Source organism: Ovis canadensis, chromosome 5 (genome assembly GCF_042477335.2).
Source record: "Ovis canadensis isolate MfBH-ARS-UI-01 breed Bighorn chromosome 5, ARS-UI_OviCan_v2, whole genome shotgun sequence".
In the NCBI taxonomy this organism is placed as follows: Eukaryota; Metazoa; Chordata; class Mammalia; order Artiodactyla; family Bovidae; genus Ovis; species Ovis canadensis.
This window is the reverse complement of record NC_091249.1, coordinates 58,389,695-58,401,859: the sequence shown is the minus strand read 5'-3', so window position 1 is coordinate 58,401,859 and position 12,165 is coordinate 58,389,695. Positions and strand designations below refer to the sequence as shown.

The 12,165-nt window shown below is 48.2% G+C and overlaps 1 long non-coding RNA gene across 1 annotated transcript; it reads right to left on the bottom strand.

Moving 5' to 3' along the window:
- Positions 1–1,023: 1,023 nt before the first annotated feature.
- LOC138440371 (uncharacterized) lies at positions 1,024–8,704 on the bottom strand. Its single transcript, XR_011257007.1, has 2 exons — positions 8,232–8,704; positions 1,024–2,315 (listed from the first exon to the last, which is right to left on the bottom strand). It is a non-coding gene; the product is annotated as an uncharacterized lncRNA (long non-coding RNA).
- Positions 8,705–12,165: the final 3,461 nt, after the last annotated feature.

The following is a 12,165-nucleotide window of genomic DNA, read 5'->3' as shown; positions in this document are numbered from 1 at the left end:
CAAGGGGACTGAGGAAGCTTGTGAACAGAGTGGGGGCCCTCTCAGAATAAACAGAAAGTCACCTTTTTGCTGACTTGCTGCGGGGCTTGTAAGTGGCATGACCACTCCTCGCTTCTGTTTCCTCACCTGCAAAAGAGGTGGACGCACCACGAGAGCCTGGTTTGGAGACAGTGTGATCTGAATTTGAATCTTGCTTAGTTGTGTATTTTGGTATTTGGAGCCTTTGTTCTCTAACCTTGCAAAATGGGGAACGTGTCCCCGGGTCATGCAGGTGAGTCAGCATGAGCACATTTGAGGATACTGGGCAGGGCTCAATACATTGATTGGTTTTGATTGTTCCTACCCCTTTGGGCTTCCTTGGTGGTTCAGAAGGTAAAGAATCCGCCCACAATGTGCAAGACTTGGGTTTGATCCCTGGTTTGGGAAGATCCTCCAGAGAAGGAAATGGCAACCCACTCCAGTCTTCTTGCCTGGAGAATCCTGTGGACAGGGGAGGCTGGTGGGCTACAGTCCATGGGGTCGCAAAGAGTCAGACACGACTGAGGGGCTAACACACACACACTCACCCCTTGAGCTGGGTTTGCAGGAAGAGGAAAGGGAGATGGTGTGTTGGTACCACATCCAGATGGTGAGCAGGGGGTCCTGGCTGACTTACCAAGGCTCTGACAACAATCAGGCCCTCAAGATACAGCTGAGGAGGGTTGGTTATTGGTCACCCAGCCCTGTTCAAGCACCCCAGGGTGTCTTTTCTCTCACCGCAGTAGACGGAGCTCACAGTGGGTAGTGCAAGGGCTGCCTGTAGACTCTGAGAATAGACTCAGAGTGCTGTGCTCCATGGCAACCATTGGAATCAGCTAGCCAACAAGCTCATCAGATGGATGGGGGTACTAGGCACAGAGAAGGTATTTCAGGTCCCCATCCGGAGAGCCATGGCTGAGGTCCCTGGTCTTCCGGACACCCCCTACCCTGTCCTTAATGGTTCTTTATTCTTTAAAATTTTATTTTTTAAATAGCTTTATTCTATTTTTCTTAAGTTTTATTTTTTATTGAAGTATCATTGCTGTACAATATTATATGAGTTACAGGTATACAATTACAGTGATTCCCAATTTTAAAAAAGATTTATTTATTAGGTTGTGTTGGGTCTTAGTTGCAGCACCCAGGATCTTTATTGCATCTTGCAGGATCTTTTGTTGTGGCCCAGGATCTCTTGTTGTGGCGCTCAGGCTGAGTTGCTTCACAGCATGGTGTATCTTAGTTCCCCGACCAGGGATTGAACCCCTGTCCCTTGTATTGGTAGGCATATTCCTAACCATTGGACCACCAGAGAAGTCCCCACAGTGGTTCACAATTTTTAAAGGTAGTACTGTGGCAGGAAGGGGGAACCCTTGCAGGGCCTGAAACTGGGCTCTTGTCTAACAGGCGGAAATGAATTGTCCGAGGAGACACATGTGCTGACAAAGCAAGAGATTTTGTTGGGAAAGGGCACCCAGGTGGAGAGCAGCAGGGTAAGGGAACCCAGGAGAACAGCTCTGCCACGTGGCTCACAGTCTCGGGTTTTATGGTGATGGGATTAGTTTCTGGGTTGTCTTTAGCCAATCATTCTGACTCAGAGTCCTTCCTGGTGGTGCACGCCTTGTTCAGCCAAGATGGATGCCAGAGAGAAGGATTCTGGGAGGTGGTCGGACATGTGGTGTCTTCTTTTGACCTTTCCGGAACTCTTCCGGTTGGTGGAGGCTTATTAGTTCCGTGTTCCTTACCAGGACCTCCTGTCGTAAAACAACTTATGCAAATAGTTACTATGGTGCCTGGCCAGGGTAAACGGTTTCAGTCAGCGTGCTTCCCCTGACAGTACTCCTTTTATAAAGTATTGGCTGTATTTCCCCATGTTGTACAATATATCCTTGTAGTTTTGTTATTTTTATTGGAGTATAGTTGCTTTCCCAGTGGCTTTTGTGGGGGAGGCAGCGAGGTCTTTACCCACCTGGGTCATTGCCCATCATGCTACTCTGGCTCCTACCACCCATTCACCCAAAGCCCGTTCACTATGAGCCCAGCAACACCCTCATCCCCAATTTGACATATTTTTAATATTCCATTTGAACAATTTTTTGCCTCCTGTAGTTTTTCAAGGAGTTTCTTAAGCCAGTTCTTATTTACAACAGTTCTGCCTTAATGAGGGTCAACCGGTGAACTTGAGAAGCTTAAAGAAGAAATGGACGAGACCTTCTCTGTCCTGTCTTGATTTGCTGACGAAGGTTGTGTGAATGGTCAAATTGGTACCCAGGGAGGAAGAAGAAAAAATGTCCCCCCTCCTGCAAAACACAGGATAAATTACAGTAATATAAGTAGTGAGAATATAAGAATTCTATTTCTTGGAATAAGCGTTTTCTTGTTCCTAGTTGTAGTTCCTAGTTGTAGGGACCCCCCATTTTCACCTTCTCATACCGTGCTGATTCACAAGAAATAGTGTAACCTTTACAAAAATTTCGTCTGAATGAGATATTTATTTGCAATGGTGTTTGAGTACTGTATTTTTTTCCTGTGTATTATGTTAGTGTCATAATATTGTCTTTATTTTAAGATAACGTGCATGTTCTCCTGCCAAGGAACCTTTACACAGATGCAAACAAACAAAAATTCCTTCGTATTCTGAGAAAATGAGGCACAGCATGGAAAAGGAGCAGGAAGGAGAAATCAGTCTCAACTTGGGTCACAGACATACGGCAGAAATGACTGCAAAATCAGTGTACAAAGAAACAGTGGGCCTGGGTGAAGGGTCATGTTAGTAGGACCACTAAATAAAGAATAATCAAAAGATAAGGGGGGAAAAAAAAGAAGGAAATGGAAGACCTTGGGAGAAAGTCATTCATGTGTAGAAAAAGGGGCTCTCCTTCCCCTGTAATTAGGAGAACACCAAGAATTTCTCACTCTCCTTATTCTCCATTCCCTTTCATCTCTCTCCCCTGCCCAGAGGAGGGGGGATTCCTGGGGGGACTTGGAAGTGTAAATGGGGGCCTTTTCTCTAGCACATTCCCCAAAGGATTCACTGAAGAACTAAAGGGCTAAATAATTTAAAAGCAAACTGTACAACCAGTAGAAAATAGAATTATTAACTTTCTGGAAAGGGAAGATGTTTCAAAGATGGAAAGTGGATAAAAATGTAGACTAGTAGGTAGTGGATTGGCTAGGTCTGAATTTCCATATGTAAACCAAAACCCAAACAAAACATAATTGAAGGGAAAACATGCCCGAAAGCTTTAAAAACACACCATTTGAACCAGTAATTCAATTTCTGGGGAGTCTTTGCTAATGAATAGACATTACACATGGAATTTGGTTATGTATAAAGTTGTTTATTGTAGAATTATTTATGAAAGCAGGGGGAAAAAAAAACAAAAAAAACCCTGGATATGCTGTGATTGAGGAATAGTGCAGCCCATTGAAAAGAATATTATGAAGTCATTTTAAAGGCTCTTTATAAAAATTCACCGAGAGGCAGTGATACCATGTGTTAGCAACACAGGCTCGGGGTCAACTGGACCTGAGTGAGAAGTCAGGTGCTACCTGTGTAACCTTGGGACTTAATCTCTCTCCCTAAGCTTTAGTTTATAAATCTGTAAAATGGGGGATAATAATAGTACCTACCTTACGGAGTTATTGTGTCACACGAAACGATGTTGATAAAGTACTGAGCTCAAAGTAAGCCCTCAACTGTCACATATTATGATTATTATTACTTTTGTATAACATAGAAAAATGATCTCTGTTCATTCATCTTAATTCAGCAAATATTTATTGAGGTACTATTTGTGCCAAATACTGTGCTACATACTGGAGCTATAGCAGTAAATAAATTAATGCTAAGTGAAGAGAAATCAGAAGGCCTGCAGCATGAACACAGACATGTTAAAAAATAGAAGATGCCCAGGAGGGAAAAAAAAGATGAAAGAAAAATAAACCAACGTGTTAGCTGTAATTTCTTTGGATAATGAGGCCATTTGGTGGTCTGTCTTACTACCCATTTTTCTTTAATGAGTATGAATTTCTCTTATGAGTAGTGACAAAGTTTCTATATTTTTAAAAAGTCAGAGAAAAATGCTGGAGCACATTGATTAGCCTTTTAAGGGCCAGGATCACATGAATTAAGGACATATTCAGTACTTTTGGTCACAAGACAGTGAGGAGGCAGCCTCAGGGGAGCGCCCTGGGAGGTCCTGATGTCTTTCAGTCATGGAGTTCCCTGCTGCGGGGCTGAATGAGGACCTTGTGGCCTGGAGATGGGCAGGAGAGCATCTTTTCTTACGGTCCTTGGAGGCCTGGCTCCACCCCCTGCCCTGGAAGCCTTCCCAGTCTCCTGGGAACCTCTCCTTACCCCATCCTAAACTTCTAAACTTATTGTGTCACACGAAACGATGTTGATAAAGTACTGAGCTCAAAGTAAGCCCTCAACTGTCACATATTATGATTATTATTACTTTTGTATAACATAGAAAAATGAGTTCAAGAGCACTTGGCAGCTCCTCTGATGTCACCTCTCCCTTCCAGCTGTGGGACACTTACCGAATCTCTGGTGCCTCTGTGTGGGCAACCCCCAACATGGTGGCGGACCCCAGGGATTTCTTTCCTGAGTCTGCAGTCAGGAAACATCCAGCTCTATGAATCAGGGTTTCTTCCCTGTACCAGTAGGTGGCTTTTCATGCAGAAAGCATCCCTTTGTTTCCTTTCTGAGACCCAGTTAGGTATCAAAGGCTTCCTTCCCTGGGGAGATGCCAAGAAAGTGGCCACCCCACTGCTCTGGGGAGGGGCAGGAGAAGGACTCCAGGGGTCAAGGGCACTTCTTTGGTTGCCAGTCCTGCTAGGTGCCTGTGTGCCTCCTTCCCTCTCCTGGCCCTCACTTCATGAATTTCCAAATGGGATGAGTTGGGGGTGGGGCAGCTGGGATCACTACCAGGACTGGGACAGTTCAGTCAGGACACAGGCTCATTGGAAAATCAACAAGCCTTCGCGGTGGCTCTCCTCATCACCCCACTTCACAGATGGGAAGACTGAGGTGCTGAGACATTAAACTACATGTCCAAGGTCACCCCGTTAGTAGGTGGTGGAACTGGCATGAAAAGCAAACCAGGTGTGATGGACCAGTCAGCACAGCATATTTAAAGAGACTTAGCTTAGGTTTTGGGGGCCAGCTTCTTTTACCCCATCCTGAGGTGCTGCCCCAAAGGACATAGAACTGGGGCCCTGCAGCCTGAGTTCTGACCTTCACCAAACCCTTCAGACCTTGGGTAGATCCTTTCATTTCTGAGCATGGTAGGCAGAACAGTGTTTACCACCTGCCTAAAATGTCTGGGTCCTAGTCCCCAGAACCTGTGACTACATTCCCTTACATGGCAAACGGGACTTGGCAGATGTACTGAGTTAAAGATCTTGAAATGGGCCTGGGTATCCCAGTGGGGCCAAAGGAGTCAGAAGGCTTCTTCAAAGCAGAAGCCGGGTGAGTCTGTGGGAAGAGGGGACACACCCAAGCAGAGATGAGGGAGGTTAAGAGCCGCTACGCCCCAGGTGCTGGATGAGTTCAAGAGCCAGGGAAAGCTGGCTGCTTCCAGAAGCTGAAGAAGGCAAGGAAATGATTCTTTCCTAGAGCCTCCTGAAGGGATGCAGGCATACTGACACACTGATGTGCGGACTTCTGACCTCCAGGGCTTGTTTTGAGTCATTAAGGTTGTGGTAATTTGTTACAGCGGCAACAGGAAACAGATACACGGGGCCTCAGCCGTGCCCCTGTAAACAAGCCTCAGAGTGGCCGGGGGGCCAACACACTGCACGTTCTCCACAGGCGGCCCAGGCTCAGCCAGTGGGGCCTGGAGTTATTTGGACTGATCTTGTGGGTTTTCTTTGGGCTTCTTGATCCCTGGCTGCATTTCCTCACGGAAGGACCTGTTGCTTTGCCTCTTGTTCCTACTGGGGGGTGCCCTGTGATGAGGGCAGGGAGGAAAAGAGTGAGAGGCTTTGCAGGGCGGGCCTTGTTGGGGGTTGCTGGGCCCTTGCCTTGAGACCAGCCCCTCAAAGGTCAATAGTGCCCTCTGGCTCCCATCCATAATTAGAGCCCTTGCTCTGGCCTCTCTCCCTAGACAGGCCTTGGTTGAGGGCACCTGGAAAGAGGGCTCTGCTCTCCACTTGGCCCGGTTCTCTATTGTGTTCCCAGCACGGGCACAGCAACGCTCACGGAGCAGGTGGTCAAGAGCTGTTTGCTGAATGAGTGATACAGTGACACAGACACACAGCTCAGCAAACCACGCCGTTATCTCTGTACCCGGACACACACTAGGTACCTACACACAAGTGAGCACACAAGCACCCCCAGGGAGGAATGCGCACACACACACACACACACACACGCACACAGGAATGTGTACACATGCACCTTAATTCAGCAAATATTTATCGAGGTCCTATTTGTGCCCAGGAGTGCACTATATACTGGAGCTATAGCAGTAAATAAATTAATGCTGAATAAAGAGAAATAAGAAGGTAGGCATGCACATGAACACAGACATGTTAAAACATAAAAGACGCTCAGGAGGAAAAGAAGATGAGAGAGAAATAACGGTGTTATCTGTAATTTCTCTGGATGGTGAGGCCATTGGGTGGTCTATCCTTACTACCCATATGCACACACACACACATGTTGTTGAAATTCACACGTGTTGTTGAACTCCTCTACTTAAGGAAGAGGAACCTCTGTTTTGTGGAGACAGTTAGGATGCCAGCTAGCTTAGTGGGGCCTTGGAAGTTTTCATGAATCCACTTGTTGGGCCCAGCAGCTGAGGAGGACTAGGCAGGAAGGAGGGGGAAGATTTCCCACTGATAGTTGGTGGGTAGCCAGATGCTGGCTGCCGTTGGTGGGTACACACACCTGCACACCACGGGAGCTAGAGCTGGGCATGGGGAGGGACTGGGACCCCCACAGATGTCTGAGTCCACCTCCCTCCAAGGGGGCAATGAGCCCCGACAAGTTAAGCCTTGAATCATAACCCACCTGGGATCCTGGAGAAAGCCCAACATTAGGGCCTTCTCAATGTTGATCTGATCTTTTAAGAGACAGGGCAGGGAGGCAGGGTGCTGAACAGGAAAGAGCCTGCTTGGGAAAGGCTGGCTTTGAGTCCAGACTGTCATTGGCCAGCTGAGTGACCTTGGGCTGGTTGATGAGTGTCAGCTTCCTTATCTGTGAAATAGGCTGATGAAGGCACCAACTTGTCAAGGGTGGAGGGAGGATTAAGAGTCAGGTGCTTAAGTTGTTGCCAAAGAACCAAAAAATGGTCATAGCTTAAGAAAATTGAGACACCCAATACAAAGTCTACTCAAGCCATCCTAGACCCAAATGACGGGGGAGGAGATGAGGAATCCCCACAGCCTAAAATCCTGTTCCAGGCAGGTTGAATCCTGGGAGGGGTATGACCCACGCTGACCAGGTGCTGACTTGCTATGTGACCTTTAGTAAATTGTTTTGCCTCTCTGAATCCCAGCTGTCCCATTTGAGTTCATGAAGCTCAAATGAGACCGTGTATTTGAAACTTTTACGATAAGTGAGGAATTCTCACTCAGCTGGGAGCATCTCTGGCTATCCTTGGATATTCATTATTTTTTTAAAATTATTTTTAAAAAGTCTGTTGAATTTGTTACAATATTGTCTCTGTTTTATGTTTTGATTTTTTGGCCATGAAACATGCAGAATCTTAGCTCCCCAATTGACCGGGGATTAAACCCAAACCCCCTACCTTGGAAGGCAAAATCTTTAACTACTGGATTGCCCAGGAAGTCCTGGACTTGCATTATTGATGATACCACTCTGCTAGGCCAGCTGACCCTTAGTCGCTGACCACAGTCCTCCTGCTGCCTCTCACAGCAGGCTCATGGGTGTTCACGGAGGCTGTTGACAGGATCCCGGAGCACCAGCTGGGCCTCTGCAGGCCTGGCTTCAGTTGCTCCTGTTTCCTCATCTAAACTCAGGACACGACCCAGGCAGCGTCTCCAGCCAGCATGGCTCCCGGAGCCCACATGTCCTGGGTGTCAAGATGGGGAGTCCCCAGTCTCTTGGAACATCCTGGATTCTGCCCTCTGTGAGCTCCCTCCTGGAGGTGGAAATATGGGGGAAATACAAGTCCTACAGGCAGATGAATCAGAGCCTGGCCAGACCCTCCCTGTTGGCACCAGTACTGAGGGGGTCTCACCTGCTGACCTGGTGTTCCCATGAGGCTGGGCTCTGGGCACGTTCACCTTCCTGGTTCCTCAGCGTGGCCTGTGGGTCTGTGGGCTGCTGAGACGGGAGTGGGTTGTCAGGTCGAGTCACTGACCCGGTGTCCATTGCTGCGCCCTGTCTTCTCACCAGTCCTTGCTAAGCGAGGAGGCCCAACCCCCCAGGGCCTGGTCCCCTGCCAAGTCCGCACTGCCCAGGGTGATCGGGAGGGGTGGCTGCAGCCTTGCGCCGCTGTGATGGCTGTCCGACCTGGGTCACTGGTGCCGGGTCGGTGGGTAGCCTTGTCTCCGAGCCTGCCACGCCCTCCCTTGACTCATTCGGAGGCAGCACTTCCAGGAGGGTTTTTGGCCTCTGAATTCACCTTTGGTTTGGTTTCTGCTGGGGCAGCTCAGAGCAGTTTTGTTTTTAAGTGCAAACCCACAGAACTGCTTTCCCCTTTCTCTGATCCCCCAAAACAAACAAAGGATGTTGGTCTGCATTTTGGTTTGTTTTGAAGCTGAGGGAAATGGGTCACCTCAGGAGCTTCGAGGGTGGCCAGGCTGGTCAGGGAAGCGTGAGAGTGTCTGGTGAGGGCTGGGTGGGGGCCCCGGGCGGCGCCTCCCTCCCTCCCTGGGCGGGCTGGCCAGCCCACCCCACCTGGTGCGGGCCCTGCTTCCATATGGTTTCCAGTCACCAACAGGGATGCTTGGCGCTGGGGACTCCTCGTGGGGCGGGAGGCCTGGGTCTGAGGCATGCCTCTGAGGCCCCTTTCTGTGTGATGTCAGGCAAGGCCTGCCCCTCTGTGAACTTTCATATCCTCCCTGGTGAAACTGGAATTGGTTCCACGTTGCCCTCTGGGGAAGTAGGGTAATTCAGAGAGAAACGCCTTCGTGGAGTCCCCTCCTTATTATTTTTGGATTAGACACTATTGGGTGACTGGGTTTTTCTCTAAAGGGCATTTGGAGGTGGAGAACTGGTGACTTCTCTTAAGGCATGAGCACTGTCTGCTTAGAGGGTTCTCTCTTGGTCATCAAGTGGGGAGGTAACTTTCTTGCGGACCCTGGGAACTAAGGCCCCACACCTGGTTCCAGGAAGGACCTATTTTGGTGTTCCTGGAGCTCCCTACCTACAGAGGGTACGCTGGTACCCCTTGTTTTCTTAGTTGACCATATCACAGGTGTGGGGGAATTTGCTTTGTATGTGTGTGACAGGGGCACTCTTTTCAGGATCCCCTGCAGCCCACTAAGGTCCACATGGGACCAACCAGAAGCAATCTGAAAATTTTGGGGAAATGTCTCTGGGCAGATACCCCACAGTCTTAGGGTGAAAAAAAAAAACCCCAAACAACACATCTCTAGTGGCTGGAGGCTTGGAGAAGGCAATGGCGGCCCACTCCAGTACTCTTGCCTGGAAAATCCCATGGACGGAGGAGCCTGGTAGGCTGCAGTCCATGGGGTCGCTAGGAGTTGGACACAACTGAGCGACTTCACTTTCACTTTTCACTTTCATGCATTGGAGAAGGAAATGGCAACCCACTCTAGTGTTCTCGCCTGGAGAATCCCAGGGACGGGGGAGCCTGGTGGGCTGCCGTCTATGGGGTCGCACAGAGTCGGACACGACTGAAGCGACTTAGCAGCAGCAGCAGCAGCAGCAGTGGCTGGAGGCTAGTACCTTAATCCCTAGGGCTTTGTCTCCTCCCTGCGACCCAGCAGCCCCTTTCGGCCTGATTCTATCGCCATCTGGTGGCCAATTCTCTAATAGCAACCGGGTCTCCGCCAGGCTGTAGAAGGTTCTCAGCCCTGGCTGCGTGGTAGTCACCAGCGAGAGCTTTTCAAAGTACTGGCCGCATCCCCCGCCCCCCCCCCCCCCACAGCCCCCGACCAATTAAAGCGTCATCTCTGGGGGTTGGGGCTGGCATTAGGGGTTGGTAGGGCTCTCTGGGTGATACCAGTGTGACGCTGCGGTTGGACATCACTGTAGCACCAATAGTTTGTTTCCCTGGTCCTCAGCCCATCAGCTGGGGAGGGTGTGGGAAGAGACTCCAGACACTTTCTGAAGAACGCGCTTCACTTCCCTTGTGTGGACTCGCTCCAGTGCTCTGAATATTCAGAGGCAGGCAGACCAGTGAGTCATGACCAGGACGGTGGAAAATGTGGCAATTGAAGAATGTGTCTGTGACTGGCCTTTACATCAGTGTCTGTTGACATTTAGCTGAGGGCCACAGGTTTTCTATGGGTGTTTGTTCATTTTATGTCTTGTCTCAGTGATAATATTCACAAGTCAACATAGACGTGTCTTGCATTACCTGGAGGGCTGTTAACTGACTGGTTGATTTTCGTTAATTTTTTGGGTATAAGAAATATTGTCATGGTTTTAGGACAAAAAGATAAACTCAGAGAGAGCACTCCCTCATCATGACTTCTATCCATCCCCCTTCCCTCCTGCTCCTCATCCTTTCCCATCGTCCCTTGTAGGTAAGCATCCTAATTGATAATGAGTTTCTGCTTCCTCATTTTTTTTTCCAGAATGAGCAGATATATATATATTTTCTTATACTCCTTTTTATCTTCTATGAAAATGTATCATACCATAGATACTCTTTTGCATTTTTTTTTTTTGTGCTTAGCATCTTTTAGGAATCAATTTGTACTAATTTCCTCATTTTTTGTTTATAGCTGCATACTATTCCATCAAGTGGTCACGTCAGAGTTTATTCAACTACTGTCCTATGCAGGAACACTTAGTCATTTCCAGTGTTTTGCAGTTACAGACAATTCTACATCAAATAATCTTGTGCATTCGTATTTCACATTGGAGGTGTAGCTTCAGAGTAAATTCCTAGAAGTGGGTTGCTGGGTCAGAAGGAAGGTACACATGTAGTTTTGTTAGGCAATATATTAGTTTCGTAATGTTGCTGTAACAAGTTGTCACCATTTTGTGGCTTGTGAAACTCTTTCAGTTGTGTCCAACTCTTTGCAACACCATGGACTATACAGTCCCTGGAATTCTCCAGGCCAGAATACTGGAGTGGGTAGCCTTTCCCTTCTCCAGCGGGTCTTCCCAACCCAGGGATAGAGCCCAGGTCTCCTGCATTGCAGGAGGATTCTATACCTTCTGAACCACCAGGGAAGCCCAAGAATAGGGGAATGGGTAGCCTATCCCTTCTCCAGGGGATCTTTTTGACCCAGGAATTGAACTGAGGTCTCCTGAATTACAGGCAGATTCTTTACCAGCTGAGCTATCTGACAAGCTTAAAGCAGCATGAATTTACTGTCTTACAGTGTTCAGTTCAGTTCAGATGCTCAGTCGTGTCTAACTCTGCTACCCCGTGGACTGCGGTAGAGTTCTAGAGGCCAAATATTGGAAATGATTTAGCTGAGCCCAAATCAATGTATTGTCAAGGTCATGTTCCCTCCACGTTTCTAGGAGAGAGTCTGTCTCCGTGCTTTTTCCAGCCTCTAGACTGGACCTGCATCCTTCGGTTCCTGGCCTCTTTCTCCAATCTTCAAACTAGCATGTAGCGCTATTCAGTCTACTACAGGTAATGCATGCTTCCCTGAACTAAGTGGATTTGATCTTTACAGATTTATTCCAAGTCTTCATTTTCCCGTCTGTAAAAGGCAAGTATAAGACCAGAAGGTCTTTGAGGTTCTTCGCTGTCTGAAATCCTATACCTGGGTTGAGTTCTCTTGTAATCAACTGGAATGGTCAGTAATGGCTACTTCTAAATCTGACAAGGTGGTCATCCAGGGCTGCTTTGGGACACAGTGTGAAGTCCTTGTGGTCCATATCATGAATGACAAGTGATGGTAATGAAAGTGGAGGGTGACGAGGGCAGTCTTCCTGTGGGGTCCCCTGGGCTCCCTAGGGGTGAGAACTTGTTCTAGAAAATCTGGGCCTAGTTCATGATTCTAGCACAAATGGAGAGG